Raw genomic sequence first — 13,877 nt, forward strand, 5'->3', positions numbered from 1 at the left:
AAGTCTCCAGAGGTTTCCGTTCAGGTTTCCTAAGTGGGACAGGGGCATAACCTTCCAGAACAGCCTACCATGCAGAACATTGTCAAATTCCTTGCTGAAATCTATAAATACAACGTCGACAGCTCTGCCTTCATCAAACATTTTGGTCACATCATCGAAATTAATGAGACATGACCTCCCACGTACTGACTATCCCTAATCAGTAATTGTCCATCTACAGTAAATGCATGTACAGTATATCTTAACCCTCAGAATACTCTCTAGTAGCTTTCTGACCACAGATGTTAACCTCACTGTTGTGTAGTTCCCAGATTTGTCCCTACAGCCCTTCTTGAATAGAGAAGCATTTGCCAGTCTCCAGTCTTCAGGCACCTCATCAGTACTTGATGATGACTCATGGATCTCAGACAGGGCTCCTGCAATTTCCTCTCTAACTTCCCAGTGTCCTCGGATACATCTGAGATTTGTCTACCTTCATACGCATCAAGACCTTCTGCACCTCTTCGACTGAAATACTGACTGCTCTCTAGATAGTCCCAGTGATTGCCCCGAGTTCCTCAGTTCTCATGTCTTTCTCTATGGGACAAACAGAGGAGAAATATGCATTGAGGACCTTGCCCGTCTTCTGTGGCTCTGTGCACCACTTTGATTCCTGAGCGGTCCCACTCTCTCTCTGGTCACTCTTGTTTTCCTTTATGTACTTATAAAATATCTAGGGATTATCTTTAATAGTGCAGGTAAATGGGACTAGGGGAAAATAAGTGTTCGGCACGGACTTGAAGGGCCGAGTGGCCTGTTCTCGTGCTGTAATTGTCATATGGTTATATGGTTAATGCTATCTGCCACAGTGATCTCCTGTAGTTTTATTAGCCTTCAGATTTTGAATTTTAGATTGCTCCTAAATTCCTGAAACTCTTCCATGGATACACTTGATCCTAGTACCTGTCCCATGTCACCTTCTTGCTCCTGACCAAAGTCTCAATTTCCCTCTTCATCCAAGCTGATCATCATTGTTCAAAAATCTCTATCAGATTTATGAGCCACAACCTCCCATGTCTAAAGCTGACTATTGTATTGTATTCTTGTATTGTATTCAAATTTATTGTCATTGTCTCAATTAGAGACAACAAAATGAATTTCCCTTTACAGTCAGTATCATAAAAATAAATAAATAATAAATATTAAAACATATTAAAAAAAAAATAGAATAAAAAATAAAAAAAAAAAAAAAAAATAAAAAAAAAAAAAATAAAATAAAATAGAAAAACAAAATTTTTAAAAAAAAGCACAAACACAGAAAGTCCACGACACAACACAACACAGTGGCACCAAGGTGAGGAAGGCACCATTGTCCAGCCAGCCTCCCCTCCGATCTTATACTATACCTAATCAGCCATTATCCATCTAAATGCATATATACTTATCCCTCAGAATACGCTCTAGAAACTTTCCTACCACAGATGTTAGACTCACTGGCCTATGGTTCATAGGCTTTTCCCTGCAGCCCTTCTTAAATTGAGGCACTACATTTGCCCCCCTCAGTCTTCCAGCACCTCACCCTTATTTAATGATAACTTAAAATCTCAGACAGGGTACCTGCAATTTCCTCTCTGGTTTCCCACAGTGTCCTCAGATATATCTGATCAGACCCAGGAGATTTGTCTATCCTCATACAGTTCAGGACCTTCCGCATCTCCTCGACTGCCCCAAGCTCCCCACTCCACATATCTTTCTTCACCGTGCAAATACTCACTGAGGATCTTGCTCATCTCCTGAGGCTCCAAACTCTTTGATTCCTGAGGGGCCCCGATTCTCTCTCTAGTTCCCTTTACTGTACTTTAAAATCCCTTACGATTATCCTTAATAATATCTACCAGAATGATCTCCTGTCCCCTTTTTGCCCCTCTGATTTCCTTTTTTAGAGTAATCCTCAGATCCCAAAACTCCTCCAGGGATACACTTGATCCCAGCTGCTTATACCTGACCCATGCTTCCTTCTGATTCTTGACCAGAACCGCAATTTATCTTGTCATCCCTGCTTCCTTACGCTCACCTGCCTTGCCCTTCACTCTAACAGGAACATGCATGCCCTGAACTCTTGTCAGCACACTTTCACAAATACCCCACTTTCCTGGTGGCATGAACATTGAATTCTCCCAATTCTGTTAGCCCTTGCTGCCTCCTCCCCTTCCAATCTCTCCCTCAGCTCTCGGGCTCCTCCTCCTCTTTCCTTTCTTCTCCCCCCCCCATCAGTCTGAAGAAGGGTTTTGCCTGAAACGTTGCCTATTTCCTTCACTATTTCCTTTGTGCACCTGCTGTTGCACCCGCTGAGTTTCTCCAGCTTTTTTTTGTGTACCCCCAGCATAAACTAATGTCCTCTGGTTCTTGATTGCCCTCCTCTAGGTAAAAAACTGTGCGCATTTACCAAATCTATTTCTCCTATGATCCTATAGACCTCTGTACGATCAGCTCCCATCCTCCTGCGCTCCAAGGAATAAAGTCCTAGCCTGCTCAACCTCTTCCTCTAGCTCAGTCCCTCCAGTTCAAGTGGCATCTTCGTAAATCTTCCCTGCACCCTTTCCAGCTTAACATCGTTCCTATAACAGCATGACGAAAACTGAACACAACCCTCACCAATGTCATAAAGTCTTAACTGGCAGGGAACATAAAAACTGACTATAAAAGCTTTTATAGATATGTGAAGAGAAAAAGATTAGTTAAAACAAATGTAGGTCCCTTGCAGTCAGAAACAGGCGAATTGATCATGGGGAACAAGGACATGGCAGACCAATTGAATAACTACTTTGGTTCTGTCTTCACTAAGGAAGACATAAATAATCTGCCGGAAATAGCAGGGGACCGGGGGTCAAATGAGATGGAGGAACTGAGTGAAATCCAGTTTAGCCGGGAAGTGGTGTTAGTTAAATTGAATGGATTAAAGGCCGATAAATCCCCAGGGCCAGATAGGCTGCATCCCAGAGTACTTAAGAAAGTAGCCCCATAAATAGTGGATGCATTAGTGATAATTTTTCAAAACTCTTTAGATTCTGGAGTAGTTCCTGAGGATTGGAGGGTAGCAAACGTAACCCCACTTTTTAAAAAGGGAGGGCGAGAGAAAACAGGAAATTACAGACCAGTTAGTCTAACGTCGGTAGTGGGGAAAATGCTAGAGTCAGTTATTAAAGATTGGATAGCAGCACATTTGGAAAGTGGTGAAATCATTGGACAAAGTCAGCATGGATTTATGAAAGGTGAATCATGTCTGATGAATCTTATAGAATGTAAGATGTAACTAGTAGAGTGGATAAGGGAGACCAGTGGATGTGTTATATCTGGACTTTCAGAAGGCTTTCAACAAGGTCACATAAAAGATTAGTATACAAACTTAAAGCACACGGCATTGGGGGTTCAGTATTGATGTGGATAGAGAACTAGCTGGCAGACAGGAAGCAAACAGTAGGAGTAAACGGGTCCTTTTCACAATGGCAGGCAGTGACAAGTGTGGTACCGCAAGGCTCAGTGCTGGGACCCCAGCTATTTACGATATATATTAATGATGTGGACGAGGGAATTGAAGGCAACATCTCCAAGTTTGCAGATGACACTAAGCTGGGGGGCAGTGTTAGCTGTGAGGAGACTTGGATAGGCTGGGTGAGTGGGCAAATGCATGGCAGATACAGTATAATGTGAATAAATGTGAGGTAATCCAGTTTGGTGGCAAAAACAGGAAAGTAGACTATTATCTGAATGGTGGCCAATTAGGAAAGGGGGAGATGCAACGAGACCTGGGTGTCATGGTACACCAGTCATTAAAAGTAGGCATGCAGGTGCAGCAGGCAGTGAAGAAGGCAAATGCTATGTTAGCATTCATAGCAAAAGGATTTGAGTATAGGAGCAGGGAGGTTCTACTGCAGTTATACAGGGTCTTGGTGAGACCACACCTGGAGTATTGCGTACAGTTTTGGTCTGCTAATCTGAGGAAAGACATTCTTGCCATAGAGGGAGTACAGAGAAGGTTCACCAGACTGATTCCTGGCATGTCAGGACTTTCATATGAAGAAAGACTGGATAGACTCGGTTTGTACTCGCTAGAATTTAGAAGATTGAGGGGGGATCTTATAGAAACTTACAAAATTCTTAAGGGGTTGGACAGGCTAGATGCAGGAAGATTGTTCCCGATGTTGGGGAAGTCCAGAACAAGGGGTCACAGTTTAAGGATAAGGGGTAAATCTTTTAGGACCGAGATGAGGAAAACATTTTTCACACAGAGAGTGGTGAATCTCTGGAATTATCTGCCACAGAAGGGAGTTGAGGCCAGTTCATTGGCTATATTTAAGAGGGAGTTAGATGTGGCCCTTGTGGTTAAAGGGATCTGGGGGTATGGAGAGAGGGCAGGTGCAGGATACCGAGTTGGATGATCAGCCATGATCATAATGAATGGCAGTGCAGGCTCGAAGGGCCGAATGGCCTACTCCTCCACCTATTTTCTATGTTTCTATAAGGTCATAAGTGATACGTGGAATTAGGCCATTTGGCACATCAAGTCTACTCCCACCATTCAATGGTTGGCCTATCCCTCCCTCGTAACCCCATTGGCCTGCCTTCTCCCCATAACCGCTGACACCTGTACTAATCTATCTATCTATGCCTTCAAAATATCCACTGAATTGGCATCTACAGCCTTCTGTGGCAAAGAATTCCATAGATTCGCCACCCTCTGACTAAAGAAATCTCTCCTCATTTCCTTCCTAAAAACAATGTAATGCACAACTATAAAACAACTTCTATACTCAATACTCTGATTAATGAAGGCTTGTATGCTGAAAGGATTTTTGACCAACCCATCTATCTGCGATGCCACTTTTAACAAATGATGTACCAGCACTCCTAGATCACTCTGCTCAACGACATTCACCAGGGCCCTGCCATTCACTGTGTATGTTTTGCTCTGGTTAGACTTCTCAAAATGCAACACCTCAAATGTATGTGCATTAAACTCCATCAACAATCCCTCAGCTGATCTGCCCAACTGAGCAATATCCTGTTGCAATTTTTGACAACCATCTTCACTATCTACAATACAACCACTTTAGTGTAATCTACAAACTTGCAAATCATGCCTTGCACCTTCTCATCCAAATCATTGATATAGATGACAAACAGCAATGGGCCAAGCATCGAACCCCGAGGTACACCACTGGTCACAGGCTTCCAGTCCAAAAAACAACCTTCCATCATCACCCTCTGCTTCCTTCCATGAAGTCAATTTTCCACCCATTCGGCTATCTCTCCTTGGATCCCATGCAATCTTATGCCACTGTCCCACTTAGGAAACCTGAACGGAAACCTCTGGAGACTTGGCGCCCTGCCCAAGGTTTCCATGCGGTTCCCGGAAGTTGCAGGTGGTTGCCGGAGGTTGCAGGTGGTGGAAGCAGGTAGGGAGACTGACAAAAACCTCCGGGAACCTCACGGAAACCTTGGGTGGGGCGCAAAGTTTCCAGAGGTTTCCGTTCAGGTTTCCTAAGTGGGACAGGGGCATAACCTTCCAGAACAGCCTACCATGCAGAACATTGTCAAATTCCTTGCTGAAATCTATATATACAACGTCGACAGCTCTGCCTTCATCAAACATTTTGGTCACATCATCGAAATTAATGAGACATGACCTCCCACGTACTGACTATCCCTAATCAGTCATTGTCCATCTCCAGTAAATGCATGTACAGTATATCTTAACCCTCAGAATACTCTCTAGTAGCTTTCTGACCACAGATGTTAACCTCACTGGTGTGTAGTTCCCAGATTTGTCCCTACAGCCCTTCTTGAATAGAGAAGCATTTGCCAGTCTCCAGTCTTCTGGCACCTCATCAGTACTTGATGATGACTCATAGATCTCAGACAGGGCTCCTGCAATTTCCTCTCTAACTTCCCAGTGTCCTCGGATACATCTGGGATTTGTCTACCTTCATACGCATCAAGACCTTCTGCACCTCTTCGACTGAAATACTGACTGCTCTCTAGATAGTCCCAGTGATTGCCCCGAGTTCCTCAGTTCTCATGTCTTTCTCTATGGGACAAACAGAGGAGAAATATGCATTGAGGACCTTGCCCGTCTTCTGTGGCTCTGTGCACCACTTTGATTCCTGAGCGGTCCCACTCTCTCTCTGGTCACTCTTGTTTTTCATTATGTACTTATAAAATATCTAGGGATTATCTTTAATAGTGCAGGTAAATGGGACTAGGGGAAAATAAGTGTTCGGCACGGACTTGAAGGGCCGAGTGGCCTGTTTCCGTGCTGTAATTGTTATATTGTTATATGGTTAATGCTGTCTGCCAGAGTGATCCCCTGCAGTTTTATTAGCCTTCAGATTTTGATTTTTAGATTGCTCCTAAATTCCTGAAACTCTTCCATGGATACACTTGATCCTAGTACCTGTCCCATGTCACCTTCTTGCTCCTGACCAAAGTCTCAATTTCCCTCTTCATCCAAGCTGATCATCATTGTACAAACATCTCTATCAGATTTATGAGCCACAACCTCCCATGTCTAAAGCTGACTATACCTAATCAGCCATTATCCATCTAAATGCATATATACATATCCCTCAGAATACACTCTAGAAACTTTCCTACCCCAGATGTTAGACTCACTGGCCTATATGGTTCATAGACTTTTCCCTGCAGCCCTTCTTAAATTGAGGTACCACATTTGCCCCCCTCAGTCTTCCAGCACCTCACCCTTATTTAATGATAACTTAAAATCTCAGACAGGGTACCTGCAATTTCCTCCCTGGCTTCCCACAGTGTCCTCAGATATACCTGATCAGACCCAGGAGATTTGTCTATCCTCATACAGTTCAGGACCTTCCGCATCTCCTCGACTGCCCCAAGCTCCCCACTCCACATATTTCTTCACTGTGCAAATACTCACTGACGATCTTGCTCATCTCCTGAGGCTCCAAACTCTTTGATTCCTGAGGGGCCCTGATTCTCTCTCTAGTTCCCTTTACTGTACTTCTTACGATTATCCTTAATAATATCTACCAGAATGATCTCCTGTCCCCTTTTTGCCCCTCTGATTTCCTTTTTTAGAGTAATCCTCAGATCCCAAAACTCCTCCAGGGATACACTTGATCCCAGCTGCTTATACCCGACCCATGCTTCCTTCTGATTCTTGACCAGAACCGCAATTTATCTTGTCATCCCTGCTTCCTTACGCTCACCTGCCTTGCCCTTCACTCTAACAGGAACATGCATGCCCTGAACTCTTGTTAGCACACTTTCACAAATACCCCACTTTCCTGATGTTCCCTTTCCTTCATACAACCTGCTCCAATCAACTTGAGAATGTCCTGTCTAATCCCTTCAAAGTTGGCCTTGCCCCTATTTAGAATTTTAAATTATTGACCCACCCCATCTCCTTCCATTATTTTCTTAAACCCGCTAGAACAGTGGTCGCTAGTCCCAAAAGGCTCACTTCATCCATTTGCTCCTCCCAATTTCCTAAGACCAGATCAACCATTGGCCTCTCCTGTGTCTGGCCCTCAACATATTACGAGGACATTTTCCTGAACACATGTGACAAATTTTGCCCCATCTGAAGCTTTTGCACCGTGACATTCACAGTCAATATTGGGAAAGTTAAAATCCTCTATGACATTCTTGTTCATTCTTGTTCATCTCTGACCACTGTCATGACACCCTTCTTAATCAATAATTCAATGCCCTTCCTCTTTACCCCCATGTCTATCTCTCCTGAAACATCTGTACCCTGAACATTGAGGTGCTGCTCCTTCCCCTCTTTTTTACCAGGTTTCTGCAATGGCTACAAAGTCCCAGTTGGCTGTCCACACTGTGAGTACCTATCCACATCTGCCTTATCCATCAGGCCTCTTGCATTCAAATAAGTGGAATTCAAATCAACAGCCTTTTTCACTCCCTGCCTATTCTGTTCACTGAACTTTCTTTCATTACCATCCATATCGATTTCCTCTCACCTGTCTTGGTCCTGCATAGGATCCCACCCCCTGCCAATCTAGTATGTAACAATGTACCCTGCCTGCCAGAGTATTGGTTCCCTCCAGTAAAGGTACAGGTCACCTATGCCCCAGAAGAGATCCCATGGTCCACAAATCTGAATCCCAGCTCCCTGAACCAACTCCTCAGCCACACATTCATCCCCCTTGTCTTCCTGTTCCCACCCTCACTAGTATGTGGCAGTGGATGCAACCCAGAGATCACTATGCTGAAAGCCCTACTTTTTAGCCATTTACCTAACTCCCTATACGCGTATTGCCACATCTCATTCCTTTTCCTACCAGTGTCATTTGTGCCAAGATGCCCAACAACTTCCAACTGCTCAACCTCCCCCATGAGAAGTGTGGGAAGTAACTGCAGATGCTGGTTTAAACCGAAGATAGACACAAAAAGTTGGAGTAACATAACGGGTCACACAGCATCTCTGGAGAAAAGGAATAGGTGATGTTTTGGGTCGAGACCTTTCTTCAGACTCAAAACGTCACTTATTTCTTTTCGCTGGAGATGCAGTCTGACCCGCTGAGTAACTCCAGTTTTTTGTGGTTATCAGAACGTTGCCTGGATTGGAGTGTATTAACTATAAGAAGAGGCAGACAAAATTAAATTGTTTTCACTGGAGCATCAGAGGCTGAGGGATAAACTGCCAGAGGTTTATAGAGTTATGAGAGATATGGATAGGGTAGATAGTCAGTCTTTATCCAAGGAGTGAAATATCAAACACAAGATGGCATAGCGAAATGTCACCTATTCTGTTTTCCAGAGATGCTGTCTGACCCGCTGAGTTACTCCAGCTTTTTGCATCTATCTCCCCCTTGAGGATGTCATGCAGCCACTCTGATTTGGCTTGTGCCCTGGTACCAGAGAGGCAACTCACCATCCTGGAGCCACAGCATCCCCTGCCTGCACCTCTAAAGAGTCACGTACCACGATGTCTCTGCCTGATGTCCCCCTACCCTGCTGAGCCTCAGAGCCAGTGTCAGTGCCTCTGCCCTGCCTGATTCTGCTGTTGTAACAGTGCTATGTCCCACCCCACCCCCTACCTCTCCCCGATCCCCCACCGCCACCCCTAAGCTATTTTCTTTCCTTGTGGTCAACCACCTACTTTGTTTGTGTACCTTGGGCATGACGGCCTCGCTATATGTCCTGTCCAAGAAGCTCTCATTCTCCCGGATGGTCCCAAGGTCATCCAGCGGCAACCCCATTAATCCTACCGCGGTCTTGAAGGAGGTGCACATGGACACAGTTCCCACAGGGGTAGTAGTCATGCTGTGAAGTCATAACTTCACCATGCAAAGGAGGCAGCACCGCGTTCATCAGACAGAGCCATTAACAAGGATGTCCAGATCCAGACTGGATAGTGTGTTTGGTACAAGATGTTACCACAACTGAACGGGGACGTCAATCTGCAAGTATCTCAGTTGTGTTAACCGGACCATTTTCAGAAGATAGACACAAAATGCTGGAGTAACTCAGCGCGTCAGGCATCATCTCTGGAGAGAAGGAATGGGTGACTAACTCGGAACATCATCCATTCCTTCACTCCAGAGATGCTGCCTGTCCCCCGAGTTACTCCAGCATTTTGTGTTTACGGTGTAAACCAGCATCTGCAGTTCCTTCCTGCAATGGACCGTTTTTCTAAGCGCAAAGTCCTTACCACTGACCCGGCTGCAGGCGGGTTTCCCAGCTGCGAGTTTTCTTGTCCATGTAACTCTCCCAATCACATGGAAATGTTGCCACTGGTGCATCTTCTCGTCTTGATTATCACTGTTCTATATTAGTACTTTAAACTGTAGGATCATGCTTCTTTCCATCGGATCAGGCTTTGGCAGTCGCCAGTCGGGAAGTGATGTGCTCGGGTGGCTGCTTATCACACGTCCAGCTTAGCTTCAGACGGCTTCGCTGCAAGGTCTTTACGGAGGCGGATCACCACCACCACCAACAACAACAACAAAACACACACACAGGACGTTCCGGCCGTTCTTGTTACACGCCGTGGCATTGTGAAGAAGGCATGATGAGTAATGCTGAGAATCCCAAGCGACAGGGTTGGGTCGATTCAGATGCAGTTCAGCAGTCGGTGAGAATAAAAACTAGCGTGTTTATGGAGGAAAGGGAGAGGCGGTGTAGCTGTGCAGATGAAAGAGAACTTCTTTAGATTTACATTGAGTTGAAAGGAAAATAAACCACCTATTGCCCATTAAATCGATTGCAAATTAGTGAAAGGGAATTGAAGGGAGAACCAATTAGACAAATGGACGAGGTAGGAATTAGGTAATGGATACTAATGGATACTAATTAGGTAATGGATACTAATTAGGTAATGGATACTAATGGATACTAATTAGGTAATGGATACTAATGGATTCTGCAGCGTGACTTTAGAGAGCTCGGAAAAATGTTGAAAAGCAGGACCTCCAGGGTTGTTATCTCCGGTTTGCTTCCAGTTCCCCGTGCTGGCGAGAGCAGGAACAGGGAGATACGGGACCTGAACGTGTGGCTGAGGAACTGGTGCACGGGGCAGGGATTTAGATTCTTAGATCACTGGGATCTGTTTTGGGGTAAGGGGGAACTGTACAAAAGGGACGGATTGCATCTTAACAGGTGTGGGACCAGCATTCTGGCAGGCAGAACTCCTGTAAGGACTCCATCCCCTACTCCCAATTCCTCCGTCTACGCCGCATCTGCTCCACGGATGAGGCGTTCCACACCAGGACATCTGAAATGTCCTCACTATTCAGGGAACGGGGGTTCCCCTCCTCCACCATAAATGAGGCTCGCACCAGGGTCTCTTCCATACCCCGCAACACTGCTCTCTCTCCCCATCCCCGCACTCGCAACAAGGGCCGAGTCCCCCTAGTCCTCACCTTTCACCCCACCAGCCGTCACATACAAAAAGTAATCCTCCGTCAGTTTCGCCACCTCCAACGTGACCCCACTACTCGCCACATCTTCCCATCTCCCCCCATATCTGCCTTCCGCAAAGACCGCTCCCTCTATAACTCCCTTGTCAATTCTTCCCTTCCCTCTCGGTCCACCCCCTCCCCGGGCACTTTCCCTTGCAACCGCAAGAGATGCAACACTTGTCCCTTTACCTCCCCCCTCGACTCCGTTCAAGGACCCAAGCAATCGTTCCAGGTGCGACAGAGGTTTACCTGCATCTCTTCCAACCTCATCTATTGCGTCCGCTGCTCTAGATGTCAGCAGATCTATATCGGTGAGACCAAGCGGAGGTTGGGCGATCATTTCGCCGAACACCTCCGCTCGGTCCGCAATAACCAAGCTGACCTCCCGGTGGCTCAGCACTTCAACTCCCCCTCCCACTCCGCCTCCGACCTCTCTGTCCTGGGTCTCCTCCATGGCCACAGCGAGCAGCACCGGAAATTGGAGGAACAGCACCTCATATTCTGTTTGGGGAGTCTGCACCCCGGGGGCATGAACATCGAATTCTCCCAATTTTGTTAGTCCTTGCTGTCTCCTCCCCTTCCTCAGCCCCCCTGCTGTCTCCTCCCATCCCCCAGCCTTCTGGCTACTCCTCCTTTTCCCTTTCTTGTCCCCACCCACCCCCGCCCCCGATCAGTCTGAAGAAGGGTTTCGGCCCGAAACGTTGCCTATTTCCTTCGCTCCATAGATGCTGCTGCACCCGCTGAGTTTCTCCAGCTTTTTTGTGTAACCTTCTGGCAGGCAGGTTTGCCACTGCTACACGGGTGGCTTTAAACTGAATAAGGGGGGTGTGGGGTGTCGAATGGGATAGTGGAGGATGGAGTTAAAGGGAAAGGGTTTCTTAAATGTGTGAGCGTAGAGACCGAGGGGTGCAAAATGAGGGTAGAAGCAATAGGTAGCAAGGTGAAAAGTAAAAGTGGCAGGCAGACAAAACCCGGGCAAAAATCAAAAAGGGCCACTTTTCAACATAATTGTATAAGGGGTAAGAGTGTTGTAAAAACAAGCCTGAAGGCTTTGTGTCTCAATGCAAGGAGCATTCGTAATAAGGTGGATGAGTTGAATGTGCAGATAGCTATTAATGACTATGATATAGTTGGGATCACGGAGACATGGCTCCAGGGTGACCAAGGCTGGGAGCTGAACATCCAGGGATATTCAATATTCAGGAGGGATAGAGAGAAAGGAAAAGGAGGTGGGGGTAGCGTTACTGATTAGAGAGGGGATTAATGCAATGGAAAGGAAGGACATTAGTTTGGAGGATGCGGAATCGGTATGGGTAGAGCTGCAAAACACTAAGGGGCAGAAAATGCTGGTGGGTGTTGTGTACAGCCCACCTAACAGTAGTAGTGAAGTTGGAGATGGTATCAAACAGGAAATTAGAAATGCGTGCGACAAAGGCAAAACAGTTATAATGGGTGACTTCAATCTACATATAGATTGGGTGAATCAAATTGGCAGGGGTGCTGAGGAAGAGGATTTCTTGGAATGTATGCGGGATAGTTATCTAAATCAACATGTAGAGGAACCAACGAGAGAGCAGGCTATTTTAGACTGGGTATTGAGTAATGAGGAAGGGTTAGTTAGCAATCTTGTTGTACGTGCCCCCTTGGGCAAGAGTGACCATAATATGGTTGAGTTCTTCATTAGGATGGAGAGTGACATTGTTAATTCAGAAACAAAGGTTCTGAACTTAAAGAAAGGTAACTTTGAGGGTATGAGATGTGAATTGGCCAAGATTGACTGGCAATTAATTCTAAAAGGGTTGACGGTGGATATGGAATGGAAGGCATTTAAAGACTGCATGGATGAACTATAAAAATTGTTCATCCCAGTTTGGTAAAAGAATAAATCAGGGAAGGTAGTACATCCGTGGATAACAAGGGAAATCAGGGATAGTATCAAAGCGAAGGATGATGTGTACAAATTAGCCAGAAAAAGCAGACTGGGAGAAATTCAGAGACCAGCAGAGGAGGACAAAGGGCTTAATTAGGAAAGGAAAAATAGATTATGAAAGAAAACTGGCAGGGAACATAAAAACTGACTGCAAAAGTTTTTATATAGATATGTTTAAAGAAAGAGATTAGTTAAAACAAATGTAGGTCCCTTGCAGTCAGAAACAGGTGAGTTGATCATGGGGAACAAGGATATGGCAGACCAATTGAATAACTAGGGTTACACAAAAAAGCTGGAGAAACTCAGCGGGTGCAGCAGCATCTGTGGAGCGAAGGAAATAGGCAACGTTTCGGGCCGAAACCCTTCTTCAGACTGATCGGGGGCGGGGGTGGGCGGGGACAAGAAAGGAAAAAGGAGGAGGAGCCCGAAGGTTGGGGGATGGGAGGAGACAGCAGGGGGACTGAGGAAGGGGAGGAGACAGCAAGGACTAACAAAATTGGGAGAATTCGATGTTCATGCCCCCAGGATGCAGACTCCCCAAACGGAATATGACCTTTCTTGTCCCCGCCCACCCCCGCCCCCCCTCAGTCTGAAGAAGGATTTCGGCCCGAAACGTTGCCTATTTCCTTCGCTCCATAGATGCTGCTGCACCCGCTGAGTTTCTCCAGCTTTTTTGTGTAACCTTCGATTCTCCAGCATCTGCAGTTCCTTCTTAAACACAATTGAATAACTACTTTGGTTCCGTCTTCACTAAGGAGGACATAAATAATTTGCCGGAAATAGCAGGGGACCGCTGGTCAAAGGAGTTGGAGGAATTGAGTGAAATGCAGGTTAGCCGGGAAGTGGTGTGGGGTAAATTGAATGGATTAAAGGCCGATAAATCCCCAGGGCCAGATAGGCTGCATCCCAGAGTACTTAAGGAAGTAGCTCCAGAAATAGTGGATGCATTAGTAATAATCTTTCAAAACTCTTTAGATTCTGGAGTAGTTCCTGAGGATTGGCGGGTA

The 13,877-nt window shown here is 45.8% G+C and overlaps 1 protein-coding gene across 1 annotated transcript in view; it reads right to left on the reverse strand.

Annotated features, from left to right (window-relative positions):
- Positions 1 to 10,086, reverse strand: part of gpr174 (G protein-coupled receptor 174) — a 52,195-nt gene extending 42,109 nt beyond the window's left edge. The window contains exon 1 of the mRNA XM_055644160.1: positions 9,692 to 10,086. The gene's annotated coding sequence lies outside the window, so the exon portion shown is untranslated. The remainder of the gene's footprint in view (positions 1 to 9,691) is intronic.
- Between the last annotated feature and the right edge of the window lie 3,791 nt (positions 10,087 to 13,877).

Source organism: Leucoraja erinacea, chromosome 12 (genome assembly GCF_028641065.1).
Source record: "Leucoraja erinacea ecotype New England chromosome 12, Leri_hhj_1, whole genome shotgun sequence".
Classification (NCBI taxonomy): domain Eukaryota; kingdom Metazoa; phylum Chordata; class Chondrichthyes; order Rajiformes; family Rajidae; genus Leucoraja; species Leucoraja erinaceus.